The sequence below is a fragment of the Aulonocara stuartgranti genome, assembly GCF_965226115.1.
Source record: "Aulonocara stuartgranti genome assembly, chromosome: 16".
Classification (NCBI taxonomy): domain Eukaryota; kingdom Metazoa; phylum Chordata; class Actinopteri; order Cichliformes; family Cichlidae; genus Aulonocara; species Aulonocara stuartgranti.
In genome coordinates, this window is record NC_138952.1 from 5,961,897 (window position 1) to 5,981,627 (window position 19,731).

Genomic DNA, 19,731 nt, shown 5'->3' on the forward strand with positions numbered 1-19,731 from the left:
GTGTGATTTTACTATATTTGGCTCAATGGTCCATTTACGGTCAGCAATTAAAAGCTTAGGAACTGAAAGAAGAAGCTTCACATTTAGATGTTTTGAGGATATTCACTGTCTGGTTCACCAAACATTAGGATTATAAAGTTTATTCGTATTGATTTAAAATAGACGGGAGTTGTTGAATACAACAAAAAAAGTGAGCACATTGGGTTCTGGTCTTTTTCCATGTTTGCATTCGGTGGCTCCCTTGCTTTCATCACTGACACACTCGGGAAGCGTCAGCTGAGTCCTGGGGATTCTAACTGGGTGGATATCTGCAGAAAGTCAGCAATTGTCTGCTGTTTTTTCTTACAATATCTTGATGGCACACTCTTTGATCACATTCAGTGAAAGTGGAAAAGAACAGCAGAGATGATTGAACCCAAACCCAAATTCCTCACTCTGGGGGATGCTTGGCAAAAAGGTTAATTCAACATGAAAGTCTGTTTCTTTGCACTGTTACTACCAAAATGTATGTACTGCTAACATTTAGTCTATGAACCTTTTAAAAGAAAACAGTGCATAGTAAGTTAGGAGAGAGAGAGACTGCTTGGCAGCTGAAGAGGTTTCTATAAATTACTGGCAAACAAGGCCAAAACCCCACTATAAACATACTTTAAATGGTCAGCAATGTACTGTTGTTCATCTTATTTCACATAACCATGCCCTATATTATGAGCCATGCAAAGATTCAGTCTCAGGGGAAACTGACCTTTGATCTGTAAATATTGCTCCCCAGCCTTTAGTTTGTTGCCTCTTTGTGTAAATAAAGCGGTCAAGGCAATCCGGCGCTTGCTATGTAAAAAACTATGGCTTACAGTCCTGGCTTTTATGTTGTACAATGTAGGAAAAAGAGGTCAAGTGCGTAGAATTATGTGTTTACTCCAGTGAAGTGACATAGAAGTTTAACGGTAAATGAATCTCTCTTTCCCCCCTAGATTGTTCTCTGTAGGCCTGCACTTGAAGCTCCACTTTGATGTGAAGCGTACACCTGCTGCAGTCTGTATTTAATTCTGCAGCTCCCCGAGTTAATGAGTAACACAATGTGCTTTGAATTAGCACTCTGTAGCAGTTTCATTTAAAATGGGCTGCGTTATTAATGGACCTTTTCAACCATGTGTTTATGTTTCAGGAGTTTACAGAGACTGGAATGGCAAACTGAGGGCAGAGACAGTGAGGTATTTCTTCATTATACCCACCCCTATCCGTATTCGTGACATTATTGAATGTTTGCCTCTGACTGAGTGTGTTTTTAGGGGCAGGAACTTGATTTATGGAAGTTCACTAATGACACAACTATGAGTGGTCACCATGTTAGAAAGCGCACTGCCAAATAATTTTGCAAAAAAAATGAAAAAACTATTTTTGTTGTTGATGTTTTGGGGGGTTTTTTTTTAACTCTTTTTTTTTTGTGTGTGACATTTATGTATTTTTTGTAACCTAGAATTATTCTAATATTGTATAAATTTAAAAAGTGTAAACTCTAGATTGCCCTGAGTAAGCAAGCATCCCTCATATTTTCTGCCTTACAGACAATTTTTTCAGTTTGTATTCATCTCATTTACAAGGACGACAGTTCATTTGAAATAATGAATACTGAAAAGAAATTTAGCAAGCAGCATTTGGATGGTATTGTGGCAAAAACAATGTGTAATGACCATTTTTAAACACCACGGCCAACCAAAGAATTATTGCTTCCTATGTCCATTTCTTTATAACTCCAATGTCCCAATCTTCCGCTGGCTTCTTCTAGCAGGCTAACACACCATGTCACAAAGCTCAAGTGATCTTAAACTAGAGTTCAGCTATCACTCTAATTGAGCACCTTTGGGATGCAGTGCAATGGGAGATGGTAGATGTGCAGCCAACAAATCTGCAGTAACTGTGCAAAGCTATGCTATCATGTCAGTCTGAACCAAAAATCTCAGAGGAATGTTTCCACCACCTAATTGAATCTGTGCAATGAAAGATTAGGCCAGCTCTGAAGGCAAAATTGGGTCCAACCTGTTAATAGCAAGGTGTACCTAATGAAGTGACCAGTAAGTGTATAGTTTTATTTAGAAAATGAAAAGCATTTATAAATCTTTTCAGGCAGACTAACATTGTTTAATAGTTTGTTGAAAGCTTACATTTGTTCTATGTCTAATAGTTTTGTCAATATTTAACTTCCATACCTAAAAAGCACACACTAATGTTAGTTGTACACAGAGCACTAAGTGCATTACTATGAGAGACTAAGAGTAGATGCTGTACAGCCAGCTGTGAGTGGCTGAGAACATGAGAATCAAAAGGGGGGTAAAGATTTTATTTTTTAAAGTAAAATGCCTTGTTGGTGCCATTAATAACTAAATATGCAGTGAAAGCTTTGATAGTTCATTTTTTAGCCAAAGTTGTTGTTTGTCAACAATGCTGTGCTGATTCGACCTGTGATGGTGAAAGAGGCTCTGAGGTGTATGCCCGATACAAGTGTGTGTGTGTGACACGAGCTGCTGTGTCTGTGGAGCCCACAGCCTAAAAAGAACCAGCAAACTTACCAAAACATCCTTTCAGTATTTACACAAGAGAAAAAGTGGAATTGTGGGTATTATTAAGATAAGAAAAGGTGTGGCGCTGCCTCTTGGTCCTGTCTGGTGTTGGATGTCAGAACACACGAGATGTAAAGAAAAATCGTTCTGGTCTTTCTGACCCTTAAAGAAAATTCTGTCATGTCAACGTTCTCACGTCACCTCATTTCGTCACCTTATGCCTCAGTGGTAGCAGGCCAGGCCACCCACCCAATTCTAAGACTTAGCTCTGTTATTTTTGAACCAAGACTAATCCACTGTCATCAGCTTGAGTGAAGACATCTGACAAGCTTGGGTCTTTAGCATATTGAATAGTGTACTCTGTTTGACTATATATAACGATAAATCAGATACATGTGAAACGAGATTAACTGCTACAAGGAAATGCAGTAATACTGATATTTTCTTAAGAGCAACAGAAATATGGTGGATGCTGAAGGAATGCCACTAATTTTTTTTCTTCTGTCTTTGGTATCAGATTTTCCTCATCTCCTGCTGTAAATTAAATACTATCTCCAGTATTATCCTTTTTTAATCTTCCTTTTTGTGGATAGTATTTTTTTATTCATAGAATAATAATACGTTCAGTTCAGTTCAGTGAGAAACACCTATGATTTTTAAGATTATGCTATTTGTTTATGCTGAAGTCACACTAGGGAAAACTAAATGAACCAGGTCTGGAAACCACTCACAGTCAGTTGTACTCTTCAAAGCAAATTTACTGAGTCCAGACGGTGATAAAAGAGCACTAAGACAGAGTGAGTAGGATGTGGTTTTACCTGTGCAAAATGACGCAAGCACTCTGCAGCCTTGTTTTTAATAGAGGAATGTAATCGGGATACAAGCAGCCGGCAACCACTTGAGTCGAGTCCCGTATTGCAAGGAGTTGTCACAGTCGAGTTGCACTCATCTGCACAGACCGACTCTTTCTGTGCTTACAAAATACGCAATGATTATTTGAAAACCTTTGCCAGTCTGAGAGTGATTACAGTGAGTCCCATTCCCACCACGAATAAGTTGTCTCCACTTGGCAACCTGTGCAACTGCCTTCCAGTTGAAAGTGGTCGCCCAGAGGTTGAGGGCGTCACCCACTCAACCTCTGGGTGACCAGTTGGTCGACACCAGTAGTTGCACTTGGTCTTTGACAGCAACAAAGTTCCATGAAATCACATCAACCACCAGTTTTTTTTTTTAATCATAAGGACTGTTTTTACTCTAGTGTGACTGATCCACGAAAGACAAAACGACTATACGTTTCTCCCAGCACGGTGTAAGCTGCATTTAGCAAGGTTTTAATAAGAGCCAGACCAAAGAACTCTACAACACACAACAGCTAGCGAGTCTCATGATCAGCGGGGTCAGCAGTTAATTGGGACTCCCTGTTATGCACAAGGTGTGTTTTTGGTGGCAAGATTACCTGCTGACAATTAATGGTCCCGTTTTAGAGACCCGCATTAGCAAATTTCGCTTAAATCTGCTTATTAGAGTTAGGCACTACTTGGTAACTTTACCTGCATGTTGGGGAACAAGGAGTTTGAAGTGGCACTTATTTAATTAACCGGGTGCATCAGGTAACAAATACCAAAAAACACCTTGTGCATAAATGATGCTAGAGTCTTATTAGACATAATATCACCAATTGGCACTCCTGGATCTGAACAGTCTCTAGTTTACCCACCGATTCTTGAGAAAATTCCCCTTTGGCTTAAAAAATTCAACTTGCTTTCTGTTTTTTTGCTGGGCAACTGATCCTCAGTCAGATTAAGAACGCTAGCATCCTTTGCAGATTACAAGGAACCATAAAATTGTTCAAGTATTGAAATCCCCCCAAAACACCTAATGGATCTTTACATTGTTTTACTGACACAGTTTTCTGCATGAGCTCTGCACAACAGTCCTTTTAAGTAGTAATTGGATGAAAAAATAATTAAATGCAGTATGTTTGCATCTGTAGATGACACTTAGGTCATGTGAATACTTTAATAGCAGGTCTGTCTTGCTATGGCTACAAAGAGGTTTTCAAAAAACTGTAAAGCATTATTTTTTTGTCTGAAATAAATATTTATTATGTGTTTCAAATACAAATGGTATTGTTTTTATTTCTGTCAACATAAAAATGATTACAGTATAAACCAGATTACTTCTGCCACACATGGAAGAATAATGGAAGTGAAGAACATTCATTAGGTAAGTGCTCAGTGTATGTTCATTTTACAGACTGTATAATGTGATAAATATGTACTGTATATTTACCAAACAAGTCACAGAGAAATACAGTGTTTGACCTTTGCAGGGAAAAATCACTACAACAATAAAATGGTTACATTTTCATAGATTTCCTCCAGTTGTGTTCATATTTGTTTATGGAGGGTAATATTCAAAACAATGTTATTTTTTAAATAGTAAAATATCTCCTATAATTTTACAGTTGGATGACAAAATCCTGTAAAATGTTGTTTTCTGTGCATTGTGGTTTTGGAACTCAAACATAAAAAACATAGCTTTGTAGATTTAGCCAATGTCCCCCTCAAGACTGCCTTTGTGGGACCTCGGGACGGCTTCCAGCACTTGTAATTAGTCTGGCTCACTCTATACAGGTCATAATGATGATTTATAAAACGAAAAAACATTTTAGAAATACAATTTTTGGTGAAAAAAATAAAAACTGTTCAAGTGCAGAGGCAGCACATAAGGTCAAGAGTGTCTTTTGTAAAAATCTGAGGTGTCTCATGAGAGCATTTGTCAAAAAGGACCTGACCTGTAGTGGATGCTTTGTGTGCTGACACTATGAAAGCCACATACCAACACTATGATGGTGACTGGAGATAATGTCAGTCACTAGTCACTAGATGTTGTTCTCTGACATTCTTCTCGAAATATAAAATTTAAGGCTGGAAGTGTTGTTGTTTTAACAAAAGGGAGGACATACAAGTGATCAGAGGAGGAGTTCCAGAGAGAGATCGGAAAACAGCCAGAGCGCTGGAAATGGTGCAGAGGTGCACAGGGATCCTGAAGGGGACAGGGGAATATTTAAAACAGGTGAGATTTTTGCTTTGTTCCACCAAACGTGACCTTTGGGGGATTTGCAGTCATTGTTGCTCAATTTACGACACCCGTTTATAAGCTCCCCTGCAATTTGTCTGCTTGGATAAATACATTTAGGTCCAAAAGAGTCTCAGTTGTACAGTTGTCCTCTCCGTTGCAGTCTTTTGGATCATGAAACTCTTTGTGAACAGCCCAAGATACTTATCCAACCAAACTTAAGTAGTCAGGCGTTTTCACTACTTCATTGAATAGAAAATGTATTTTCTGATTTATGTAAAATGATTCTTTATTAGCTTGAAGTGTCTTCTTCCAGGATGAATTTCCTGAATCTCTGCAACAGAGGTAGCAAGCACAGTTAGCACTGTCAGAACACTGGCTAAAAAAATATTCCAATTTTCCTTCGCTGGGTATTTATGTGTCCCTGGGGGCGATGTGAACACACAGAAGAGGCAGAAAAAGTGTGACAATAATACACGGTGCTATTAACATGATGAGAGTGAAGAGTGGGGGGTCACGAACGTATCCACATAGCGAAAAGTACGTCTGGTGGACCTCCAAGTAAATCTCATCTACCAAAAATCCATAACCCCAACACCGAGTTTTCTTAGCCCAGTCTTCCACACATGTCATCAATTTGTTGTAGTTGCTGCAGAGAAAGAGAGTGAGACTAAAGTCAAGGTGACCCAAAATTACTCAGGCGGTAAAGAATTTCACTTGTAACATTTTTAGGGTGTGTGAAATATGTGCAGCATGAATCTGTAGGCTGAGAATCAGATTCCACGTCAGCACATTCGACATTATTCATACATGTAGCTTTAAGAGTTGGGCCTTAGTCTGCTCGGTGAATCCTTGGAAACCACAAGTCACTAGGGAAAAAGTTATTTTCCACGATTGCAGATTGCTGCAGTCGCCTGTAGCTTTCATAAAACACGCCACCTTTTCATAAAAAGGTTCACTGCTGCTCAGTAGTTGGTAAGTATTTGCACACAAGTCTGTGTCTTCCATGCAAACGGCAGGCAATGGCAACAATCTGCTAGTGACCAAAGTAATCACATGGAAGTTTTTGGTGCAGTAGCATTTTTGCAACCATTTTCACCTAGCGACTAGCAGAGGGATACACATTGTGGTTGTCAGAGGGTCACCGATCAGTCTCTCCACCTGGGTGACTGAGGCCTTAACATTTCAGCTTCCTGTTTCCCGTTTAGCTAACAGTATTGCCAGGCAACAGAGCTGTTATGTGTGTTCTACTGACCACAGCACACCCAACTGTCTGCAAACAGACCTTCATTTCATGGGATAACTGAGTAAAGACTTATTAATAAATTAAAAGATCAGGTATGCATGAATTATTTATTTGGCATCATCAGGACAGACCAACCCTCTTTCAGAACCCACCATTAATGCATTTTAAATGGGTCATCAGCACATTTTCATTTATCATTAGGGGAAAATCAGCCATAAGATACCAAATAATATAAACATTGTTTATTTCTTGCAAATGCACTATTAAAATATCCTGATGCCAGTGAAATGTACAGGTGCACTGGTTCAAAAAATGGGAACACATGACTGTGCTGAGTAGGATGTAGCATGAACAAACAACAGCAGATGAATAGAAGCCATGCTTTTTGCCTCAGTTCACCTGGCATGATCATAGATCCATGTCACACAGTTGCATTGCACTTATAGGCGCCTTGTTTATAGGCGCACAAAGCCAAAAACATCAACAGCCTGAGTGTCTTCAAGATTTTTATAAATGGAGAAATCACCCGCTGATGTTTAGGCAGCAGCTTACATTTCAAGTTTAAGCATTAATTTGTCACGTCCTCGGGGCAGAGAAGCAACCGTAGCCTCTCTAAACAAACATAAATCTCGCAACCAGATGTCGCTGCAAAATTTTAGTGTGGAAAAATTCCACCGAGGCTCAATTGAACCTGACAGCCAGAAGCCTGCTCAACAAGCAAGGCTCCTTGTGACGATGGACACTCCACCCTTACACACCATTTAAACTCTACGGTACCTCATCTCCCAAATTATGCTGACAGTAAAATATGGATTATTACAGTCATAATTAAAGTCCACTGCCATCCACTCCAGGTAGCACGGCAAAGACTAAAGTCTCCAGAAACAACTGCTGTCTGGAAATATGAGCCCAAGAGCAATGGTCTCACATGTTTTCATTAGAATATGAGTAATTAAAACTTCGACCGGCATCAAATGTAATGAGGAGACTGGAAAGCATCTGATTTTCCCATGACTAAAGGTTATTATACGTCTTTACTGAAAAGGCAGTAAAAAGAAGTGTCTGTATTTCATTGCAGAGTTCAATGAGTGAAAACACAGGAAGGCTGGATCTTTATCCAGCCTTCCTGTGTTTTCACTCATGTTGAGCTCAGCACAGACTCATGCATTAATGCTTGGTTAATCACACACCACTCATTCAAGTCTTGGAAACTCATGGGAGCCTCTTGTCCAGTTAAATATAACTCATTTGTCTCTCTTATATAAACACACAGAAAAAAAACCCGACAACTTTATATTAGCTAAATTTAAAAAATAAACAAATGAAGAAGAAAAGAAGAGCCTAACATTTACCTTTGAACCATAGGCCACGGGCACATGTTCTGATAGTCACTTGTCTCCATGCTTTTGTTGAAATCCAACAGGCAGTTGTCAACATTGATGTCAAACAGGTCCTCGTTGCATGGTGGACGGACAGCTTCTGCTGTGATTCCTGAAGAAAATGACATTGCACAACATAGGCGAGAGTCAGCACTGCTGACTCAATTCAGGATAGCGCATATTAATGTTAGAAACACTACTGTTTGCCTGTTCATTTTTTTTGTAATAATTTGGATTCAAATTGGCTTTCAGTTAAATGTAATGAAGGGTTCTTGTGAATTAGAAGATGTATCAGGCCTGGATATATCTTGTAATTCCCCAATTTGAAAACATAAACGTAAAAATCTTCCATCTTCAGCTTTTCAGGGTCTCTATATTTATATTTATATTATATTTATAGTTCATGTGGTGTCCATAAAGGAAACTTCATTCACACCCCTTTTTTATATGACAAATAATTCTGTCTTCACTGAATCTTGCAAATATATGCATGCAGATGAAATGAATGAAATATTCTAGCTGAAAATCTTTTCTGATGTTGTGTAATTTGTTGAAAATCACACAAAACGAAAGGTACAACTGCCATAGGAGTATAATGATAAATAATATTGCATGCAGTGAATGCTGCTAGTTTAATTGTGCCCCCTTTACTCTTTCACTTTGCAAACTGTAGCCAAATATGTGTTGATAGACCATGCAGTAAAACTGAAATATATTATTAGCTCCATTAGCTCCCTTTGCCCTTCAGTGTGACTCCAACATTGCTACAAGCAGCTACATCTAATGCATGTTTGTGGAGCATATTAACATTATTAGAACTCATTGAACTTCCAGATGCTTTTATTTGTCCCTGTGAGACATCTCCACCCCCAACCCAGCCACCCGAGGTTCTCCTTTGCCGGCCCATTTAAAAAAAAAAAACCTGGAAACGCTCCCATTTTCCTGTTGTGAATAACTGCTGTTTTGTCTGTCTTGATACATTTAGCTATAAAAACTTTTAAAAAAAAGATTCCTCTAACCCAAATATACCTTTTAAGTTCTCATTTTTGGTCTGCAATGATTGTGTGATTGACTACACTTACCTGCGCAGATGAAGAAGATTGCCAGCAGGTAAGCAGTCAGCATGATCTATTAAAAGATTGTTATGAGAATTCATTAATACACCGAACAACCACTGGTTTACATCCTCAGCATGCACAGAGTGCAGGTGTTTTCAAACTTCCTTGATGGAGCCATCTGCACCAGCGTGACACTTCTCACTTTTTTTGCAGCAAAGTCTCCGACCACCTTGGCTCCTTCACGTTATCAGGCACCTTTACACAGACCAACAGTCTTGTTGTCTCTGGCTCGTATCGAGTCCCCTGAGGAAGTCCAAGTTGTGAAAGAAGGGGTATTTGGTTACACGGTTCCTGTGTAGCTTACTTGCAGCTTCTGAAGATCACACAGTGGCTTAAGGGCTGTTGACAGCACTCATAAGACAGGTAGTGTTCCTGACACTGCAGTGGTTTTGACATTTTTTAGGTGGTGGGTCATCTACACTTGTTAGTTGTGGTTTGCTTCTGATAAGTGATCCATTTCCTTTCTCCCACATTTTGTTTTCCTCCCCGCTGTCTGTCAGGGCCTTGGGGTCACAGTCCCATAAATCCCACCATTCAGCAACTGTGCAAACAGACTGGGTTTTCCTTTTCAACGTTTTTTACGAGATTATTTTTTAGGACCAATTTGCTTCATGCAGTTGAAATGACTGCTGACAAAGTAGTGATAAGCTAAAATAACATTAATAATGCAAGATGGTTTTCAAATGGGGATTTTGTAACAATGTGCCTACTGTGCATGTGTGTTTTTGCTAGTAGGGATAGTCAGATCACTCCTCAGCTCCCTACAAACCTAAATTCTCCATTCTGTTTTTATTCTGTTAATTTGTCTTGTTGAGCTTTACAAAATGACACTTTCTCCAGTTTTGTTTTCTCTGCTTCCTCCCCTCACTGGAGTGTTAATTCCTTGAAATGCACATAATGGTTTCCACATTTGACATTTCTTGTATTTTCTAGTTATGATGCACAATAACAAAGACAAAGAAAAGAGACCCTTTCCTATTTTGTCAGTCTGCATTTAAAAGGTAGATATACATTTAACATTTAAGGTTCCAACTTTCACCTCAATCCCAAGCATACACCTTGAAAGAAAAAAGGATGTGTATGAAGACATGATGTCCATCTGCTTCCTGGACATTCCCACAAACTAATGAATTTATCTCGTGGGAGGAAAAAGTGAAAACAGATGTTGCCATGGAATGTTGAAAAGCATTTTCTTCTCTTTGTATTTTCCTCTCTTATGTGCACATGTGATGTTTGTCCCTCTATAAAAGCACATATACTGTCAGTGATGTAAATGCACGAATTGTTATATTGCAGTTGGTTTTACAACCTATGCGGCGATCCATCCAGCCAACACTTGTAAATCATTTTACGAAACCCAAAACCTATAAAGATAAAAAGTTCTACAGTCACGTACCTCTGTTGTTAACCAGCTGTCGTAGATCCCTGGTGAAAGCGGAACCTGTTGAAGATGCTGCCGATTGTTTACCAGCCAGCTATTAGACGCACGACTTCTCACACAAAGCTTCTGTAGTGATCTGGTGCTGTTTCTTATCGGTGGAACTCGGAGCTAATTGGATTGTGCAACAGAAATGAACAGCCTGCTCCCTTTCCCAGACCAAGCCTGCCTGTTCCCATGCTACCCAAAGGCGTGTTCCAGTCAGAGCCCCCCTAGAGAGACTTTAGCAAAACTCTAAGAGTCAAGAAGCCAGCGCACAGGCACCACAGACACATATTTAACGTAAATGTTTATGCTTTGTGTTAAATCATATTCTTATCCAGCTTCCCAGCAGTGGAAGATTGGGTGGGGTAGGAATTAAGGGGTGGGTTTGTGTGTGCAAAGTCAGCACACACAAACTGAAAGAGACTCACAATCAGAGGAAATTTGTTATTTCCAACTCCAACACACCCCAAGCTTTATGCTTGGGATCTGTTAGTTTTAACTCTGCTTAGAGCTGCCTTTAGATCCCCAATCTAGAGCCAAATTTATAGTTTACCTCTGCTATTTCAAAATGGTTCCTACATTATGTTTTTATGAAGACCCTGATGAAGGCCACAATGCTCAACGCTTCAGTAAAACAGTAACGCTGCTTTATATACCACTAAGTGTTCTACACTCTTCAGACTTTCCTCTCCTTGGCATCTTGGAAGCAGGTGAAGTTCATCCCTGGACTGTCTCTGTTTTTTTTTATTTTTCTTCCCATAAAATTACCCCAACCTTTCCAGCATAATGCTACGTAACGTGTTCAGTGCTCAAACCTGTTGAAATATAAGCTGGTTCTCAAAAGGCAGCAAGACAGAACTGGCTGCACACCACGTGATGATTAAATGGAAAAGAAGTATGAGAACCCTGCACTGGCAAGACATACATCTTCACAGATGCAACCAGAAACTTGGCTTTGCTTATATAGAGCATTTACTGGAGGCCTGTCTTAAAATCAAAGTTTCTTGGATGAGAGGTGAAACATCTTTAAGTAACTTAAAGAAGTCCAGACGCTTTTCTTTCCAAGCTTCTTAGACTGTCTTAAACGTATCTACTTTTCTCCCAAATTCAAGGATGGCTGTTAGCTTTGATCCCTGGATCCTCCAGCCTGTGTGTCAAAGGGTCTTGAGGCTACTGTCGTTTTGGTTGTTTGTATACAAATAAAAGTTAATTGAGTAAGATTGTGAAATTCAATATGCATTCACTGCTTCCATTAGCGAGCAATCAATAAAAACGGTATTAACAGCATGAAGTACCTTGCTTTGGGCTTTGAGTAATGATGAAAAAGGCTTCATAAATTCCAGTCCATTTACAAAGATATTGGTTGTATCATATAACCGACAATATCAAAACGACAGTGGCAGGTAATTTTGTGTTGCTTTTGCACACAGAACTGTCTTCTGTACTGCGTGGTGCTGTAGACTCTAGAAACCCCCATACATCAAAAAATTGTTAAATGCATGATTAGTGGGATTCAATAAATGTGGTACAAAAGTTAAACAGAATTTCATTGCATATATAACAATCATATTTAAAGTGAAATATAACTATTGTGTCAATAATGAGAATAAATTGTAGTAATTTTGTCAATAATACTTTTGGAATGAAGGAGTGGAATGGTGGCCATCATCTGATATTTTGAGAACAACTTTTCACGACCTAATTTTTGGCAGAATTGATTTTGATACTATCTTAGTAGACTGTTGTTATCAGGCTACTAGATGCTATGGAGAATTCAGCTGTATGGCAAATCCTTTACCTGCATCTGGAGGATGATTTTTGCAAGAGAATCCTCTAAATCTGATCAAGGGTAAGGCATAGATGGCGCCAGTGACCATCTTTCTCTTGGAAGGAGGCAGCTAGCAGGCATGGCTAATCTTGCCCCTTGGAGCAACTTACCCCAGTCTCTCCCTTCTTCTCCCAGGACTGCCTGGGGAATGTAACAATGCCCCAAAACAGAGTCCACTAAATCCAAAGGATCAACTGCCAGCATCCCAGTGCTCGACACCATGCGACACCCCCAGAGATCTTGGGTCCTGTCCATGACCTGAAGAACTCAGAGATGTTTTGGCAGCACAAAACGGCCCAACACATTAGGGTTTTAATGTTTTGGCTGATGAAAATTTGCAGCATATAAAAAGATCATTAAAAGTGATGTTAACATGTTTAGCTTTGCTAGAATAATTGAAAAAGGAGGATTGTAGGATTTTATTGTCAGTACTGGAGCAAAAGTGTATGAATGCCTATTACACAGTCACACATGATGTAATGGTGGCTTAACACACTGTCATGTGTGGAGCGTATGTTGCACCTCTTGGAGACAGGGCATGGGAAATTTCTCGCCTATGACATGAGAAAGATATTTCCTCTTCTTTGACTGACCCAAGGATGCTAGTTAGGGCTTCCAGGCCTGCGTTGCAGCTCCAGCGTGACGTCAATGTCGCTCCTTGTGTAACATGCTTCAACTTAGCTGGTCTGGGTGTATGAAGTAATGTCTGTCAGGGCCTTCTATCCTGGAACAAAGCATTCACTGTCGGACCAGTAGTTGAAAGAAATGCTACTGGCCTGTCAAATAGATCATGTAAGTTGAGAGATAAGATATGAAATATCAAACTGAAATATTTTGGTGTCTAGGTTACAGAAAGTCTAATTTCACTACGTCATCACCGGCTTGTATGTAAAACACATTTGAGCTTCATATTAACACTATTGGTAATAAAATAGTTTGGCTTTTGATTAAAGCCACAAAGTGTGGAATAGCTTTGACTTTGAAGCCCCTCTGAGGTAATGTAACAGAACCTTCGTGGCAAACAATGCAGGGAATTACTCTGAAACCCTGATGAGAACATTTCCAATTTTATGGCCTGAATTACAATATGAAGAGGGACAACCACACCCCGCTTGCATTACAAGGGTCTTGCGATTTCTTTTTCAACCATCATGCATGCTGCATGGTGGCAAAAGTACTAGGTTTCACTTAACAGCTGGTATATCAGATATTCTTTGTTTGAAATTGCCAGCCACTCTGTCCAAGTACATTTTAGTACTGATATTTTCTAATTCACTTTAAAGTAGAGATGGCACGATACCACTTTTTTATGTCCGATACCGATATCATAAATTTGGATATCTGCCGATACCGATATGAATCCGATATAGTGTTTTTTAATCAACAAAACTGTTTTTTTAAATATCTTGCTGCATTTTGTATAAATTCATACTCAAGTTTAAAACAACAACTACACTAAAGCTATTCTGTTATACCTATATGCAAAAAAAAAAAATTTCATAGTTCAGCAATACTGATCAATCTAATAAACTTAAACCTACACCATCCTCCCTATTCTGGTATTTTAAAGAGTACTTAGCGTAAATATTAAGCAACCTAACTAATAGGGTTCCAACTCCCAGCAACAACAAAAATAAATAAATAAAAAATAGGGAACCACCCCTCACACTCCACCTCATGATGCTTAATCAACGTAATCAACCTTAATTTGATGCAGTGTGAAAAACAATGCACAGAAATCAATTATTTTTCAAGAATAATTAAATAGATTCAACATCTTTCTTCAACAAAATTGCAGACTGCACAGATGGTACCTTCCCAAAGGAAAAAGTACTATAGCTTACTAGGGTATATATATTAGACTTAATAGTCACTATATACAGTAATTGACTTCTATTCATTTTACATCAGATTAAAACTTTGGGTGTAAGATTCGGATAATTATTTATTAAAAGCTAGACATTTTAAATGAGAATAAGAAAGAAAAGTATGTCTTTGTGCCCCCTTTTCCCTGTTCATGCCCTATCGGCCCCCCTGGCTAAACTTTGCTAGATGCGCCCCTGCACAGTTACCAGCGTCAGCTACGTAGAAAAAGATCCTGGAGTAGAAAGTAATAATAAATAAATTCTAACAACAGCTGATCAAGCTTAAATGTGCTGCTGTTGTCTATCCGCTGGTTTCCTCTTTCTGGTGCAAAGTGGGCCAAAAACAAACGAGAGACGGACTCGCGACAGAAAAGCCGATCAGCTGATCATTAATCAGTTTCATGATTGAAGTAGCAGCAAGAAGAGGCAGTCGCTTGTTAAGCTTAACGCAGGAATGATTTACAAACATTCAGAGATGGACTTACACACTTGCTTTACTTCTCTCGGGGATAACTTTGTCGGAGATGAAATGCCGGGTTGCTAGCGAAGCTCCACATGCTATCCAGACCACCGACAGGTCCCGCACGTGATGCATACTGCTCCGACATGCTAAAGTTCTGAGGTGAGTTACGGCGTGTTGCAAGTTTTGTGAGGTGCTTTCGTGATATTTAATGGATCGGATTACATTTTTTATTTTTCTCCGATATCCGATCCAGTAATTTAGGTCAGTATCGGACCGATACCGATATGTAATATCGGATCGGTCCATCTCTACTTTAAAGCACATCTGAGCAAATATCTTAGAGCTGCACATCCATGATGTGAATCTACACGTTCTACGACATCCCAAAGTTTCTCTGTTGGACTCATTACAGTGAAGATGACTTGAGTTCAGTGAACTCATTGTCATGTTCAAGCAACCAGTTTGAGCTCTGGTGCATTATCCTGGAAGCAGCCATCAGAAGATGGTAGTGTCTGGGATTTAACTGATGCTAGTACTTCATTACACATCACTCTGAACTCTTGATAAAAGGCAAAGTCGATCCATGTTTTGATCTGTTTACATGAATTCTGCCCTGCCATCCAAATGTTGCAGAAGAAACTGAGACTACTCAGACCAGGCAACATTTTTTCCAATCTCATGTTGTCCAATTTTAGTTAGGCAGTGTGAATTGTAACCTCAGTTTCCTGTTCTTAGCTGACCAAAGTGCCGCCCGGTGTGGTTTCCTGCTGTTTTTCTGCGAGATAGGAAGGCAGCTGGGTGAAATTACTTTTCTGGCATCAACAAGTCATTTCACCCAGAGAAATACCTCTCACTGGTATTTTCTCTTTTTCAGAGAGTTTCTGAAATACTCTGACCGTCCTGTCTGGCCACATTTAAAGTCACTTAAATCACCTTTCTTTGCCATTGCTCAATTTTAACTTCAGCAGGTGGTCTTAAACACATCTACATGCCTAAATACTAGGGGTGCAACGATACTCGTATTGATATTGAACCGTTCGATACAGTGCTTTCGGTACATATATGTATCGAACAATACAAAATTTTTAATTTATTTTATCAACTTTTCTTCTGGCAATGCTGTCTGTGTTGAGTGCTCAGTGGATCTGCGTTCAACTACTCCGCCTAGGCTGCACTGTCGAGTGCAGATCCACTGAGCGCAGCGCAAGCTAGCAAGACAGAAGCTAAGCTCCTTGCAACATGGCAAATTGAACCTCCCCCACCCTCATTCAGATCTGGCCTTTGGAACTATTTTGGTCTTCATGTGAAGTATGACCCTGAAGGTAAGCACGTCATGGACAAAAGTAAAACAGTATGTCGGATGTGCCACGCAATGCTCAGTTACATGGGTGGGAACTACTGCGTTAGCGCAGTTAGCTCGGTAACGTGTTGGCCGTCCAGCCCCAGGCACGGGGCGATCCGCGGTAGCTCGTTAACAGAGATTTGCCCTGTTGTGGCGTTAACGTCATTTCAAATTTAACGCTGACAGCACTAGTGGGAACGCAACGAATATGACTGCACATTTACGCCGACATCATCCTAATGCAAAGACAAGTGGAAGCAGACAAAAACAACAAGCACGCATGCTACAAACTTTACCCGAGTCATTTAGACAGCCGTTAGCACATGATTCTCCTCATGGGGACCTGATATGTTTAATATGCTGCTGAGAGTATACCCCAGAAGAGGTGTATAGTATAGCTTTTATTTTGGAAAGAGCCATTTCTCTGTAATAAACTCTCTTTTCCAAAGATGAGTGATTTCTCGATCAGATAGATTAATTTTTTTATTACTTTGTTGTTTCAGCAACATTAACCTTTTGAGTTAAAATATTATATATTTATAATTTTAATAAATGATAAATTAAAAAAGCATGAACATTTTTTTGTATCGAAAAAATATCGAACCGTATCGTTGCACCCCTACTAAATACATTCAGCTGTTTCCATCTGACTGGCTCATTTGATATTTGTATATAACAACACTTACTATGCGGCTGTGGCTTAGGAGCAGGTCATCTACTGAGTGACCTAACTGGAGGGTCAGCAGTTTGATCCGTGTGTGTTGGCTTGTCTGTAGGGAAGATATTCCCGGCAGTGAAGCCATCAGATGTACATGTGACAGGCAAAAAACAACACAGAATAAATCGTCAATGAATATGTGTGTCAGTAAGTGTAAATGGGGACTCTACAGTGTGCCTTGTAGGATTCAATTACTATTAGAAATCTTTGAATTTATCTGATAAAATAAGAGTCACATTTATTTAAAAGTAAATGTTAAGTGATAACAGTATAGCAAACTGCTAAACGGGTCTTTAATGTACACAATTTTTCCTACACCATTACCATTTGGGTGATGACATCCTTTTCATTGTCTGTGTCTGTAAATCATCACATTTCCTCCCATACAGCTTTCAAAGCAACTTAACACAAATACCAGTTTGTCACAGAACCTTAAAAAAATATAAGAGTGTTGGTTATGTACATAACAAATGTGTGGAAAAAGTGTTTTGTCAACTTCTGTCTCCCGAACCTCCCACCTCTCTCATCATCATTCTTCTGCTGGGTTTATCTGTGAAAACATTTTCCACTCCGTTTCATGAGAGACGCTATCCAAACAGCACGTGCGCCGTCTTTAAAAGACGCACAACGTTAACTAAACCGTGTCTACCTGCTGTGTACTCTGTTTGCTCGGTAAACTGTTCCTGAAATGGAAATGTTTTCTTAAGACCACTCCTCAATACGATGATATTCTGTGTGTACGTGCTGCTTAGCAACTCTGAATGAATGGGCGACGGCTGAACAATGTCGGGATGTCTAATTTTTTAAGCGGAACAACCTGATATTACGGCGCTGAGAGATATTTTAACTGGGCTCCTGAAAGATCCATCTCCCAAAGAGTCATTTAGCTGAGACAAATGGAATATTACAGAAGGTGGTCACATTTTCCAGAGTCGGTTATTTCCCTCAGTCATGGATAAATTCAAAGGACAGAACTGAAAAGGAGGCTGATATTTAGGAGGATACTGATAGAAAACTATACACACGAGGCTGATGACAATGCAGAATTTAGAATTAGTTTCAGAAAAAGAAAGCATAAAAATCCAACAAAATGTACTGTATTAATATTCTGCAAATGAATCTCTAGAAGGAACACACACACACACACACCTACATCATCGCAAGTGAAGGTTTATGAAATAAATGGCTATCTGCAATGTTCTCTGTGGGTTTGGAGAAGCAGGCTCTGCAGCAGATCCGTGGAGCAGATTATTATTTGATTACTCCAGAGAGCACCAAATAGGCCCGAAGCAAAACCCAGGACTCTGTTCAACCTTAATTTTATCAAACAGTGGCTGCGCATGAAGCTCTGGGACTGATTTTGAATCCGGTGTCCAGCGGTCACATTAATCAGTGTGTAATTAAATGCATGGCGTCCCAGTCATGTCTGTGAATACCTGCCACTGACCGGTGTGGTGCTACAATTACACTCATAGTTTTACTTTTAATAGCAGAGGACTTGTCCTGTTTAAACTGCAAATGCTCAAGTTTACATTAATTATTGCATTTTTAGATTCAATCAGCAGCTTAAATCACTCTTCTTTGTGAAAAGGAATCACATCATTTTCACCTGAATCTGCAATTCTTTGTATTCCTACAGGGTATTTCGCTGGCTTTCAGCCAACTGCATTAGTTTTTACAGCCCTGTTATTTGCTACTCACACCAGCCTCATTTCCAAGCACGGGGTGGATATTTTCTGTGGAAAAAAGCTCTAAAAACCACCTGTACACCCTCAGCACCATCTGCTGGGGGTGGAAAAAGGAAGGTGACTAGGAAGGTGCTTATCAGTATCCTAACATTTGCTTCACTTCCCATCTCTTCCCAACGAAAGTAATAATGGGAGGGAGTGGACACCTTTATACATTCAGATAAATTGATTAACATATTATATATTCTAATTTGTTCAACTGATCACTCAGTGTGATGGTACATTATAGTGAATCAGCTCTACCGCTTGCTTGTTAAATCTTACTTTAAAAATCAAAAATTGCAATGGTCAAAATGTTCAACTAGACGTCAGCCTTTGGGTGGAGTTCTGGAGTGTAAGACAGCAAGATGACTTTACCTCCTTCCTAGCCTGCGTAGTTTCTGTTTGAAGGGTCTGACTTCTGGCTAGATCCTGTGCATGCGGTTTGCCCCTTTTCATATGAATTTGTGGGAGGAGACAAATAAAAGGGTGGTCCCTACTCATCCTGTCCAATACTTAGACAGTCCTTTCCTCACCAACATGGTGGTAATTGTTTAAATTATGGTTCCCATTAAAATGCAAAGAAAAAAAGCAGGATACACTTTAAAGCAAGATTATCATGTCAGTTGGAGTTCATGAGCATGGGATGTTCGGCTTCAGTGTCAAAAACATTCAACATATTCAACTCAAAGCTGATGTTGTGGACCAATGGTGTCACATTGACTGTGTCCACTTTAGCTACATACCTGTTAAAACATCCTTTGAGTAATTCTGCAGTAGATGTCAGAAGGGCTGCTTTCTGCCCTGATGACACACACACAATGAAAATAATGCAAGCTGTGCTGTGTGCAGGTAAAATGGTTGAGCTACTGAGGGGGAAAAAAGAGCACTTTTGGCTCCTTAGTCTTACCTTTAACTGAGTGCTAACTGACACGCAGCAAGTGAGGGAGCCAAATCACAGAAAGAGCACTGACTTTAACATT

The 19,731-nt window shown here is 39.5% G+C and overlaps 1 long non-coding RNA gene across 1 annotated transcript; it reads right to left on the minus strand.

The window, feature by feature from the left end:
- Positions 1-80: 80 nt before the first annotated feature.
- Positions 81-18,031, minus strand: LOC309691085. Its single transcript, XR_014271880.1, has 5 exons — positions 16,990-18,031; positions 10,779-13,357; positions 9,347-9,392; positions 8,238-8,376; positions 81-6,288 (listed from the first exon to the last, which is right to left on the minus strand). It is a non-coding gene; the product is annotated as an uncharacterized lncRNA (long non-coding RNA).
- Positions 18,032-19,731: the final 1,700 nt, after the last annotated feature.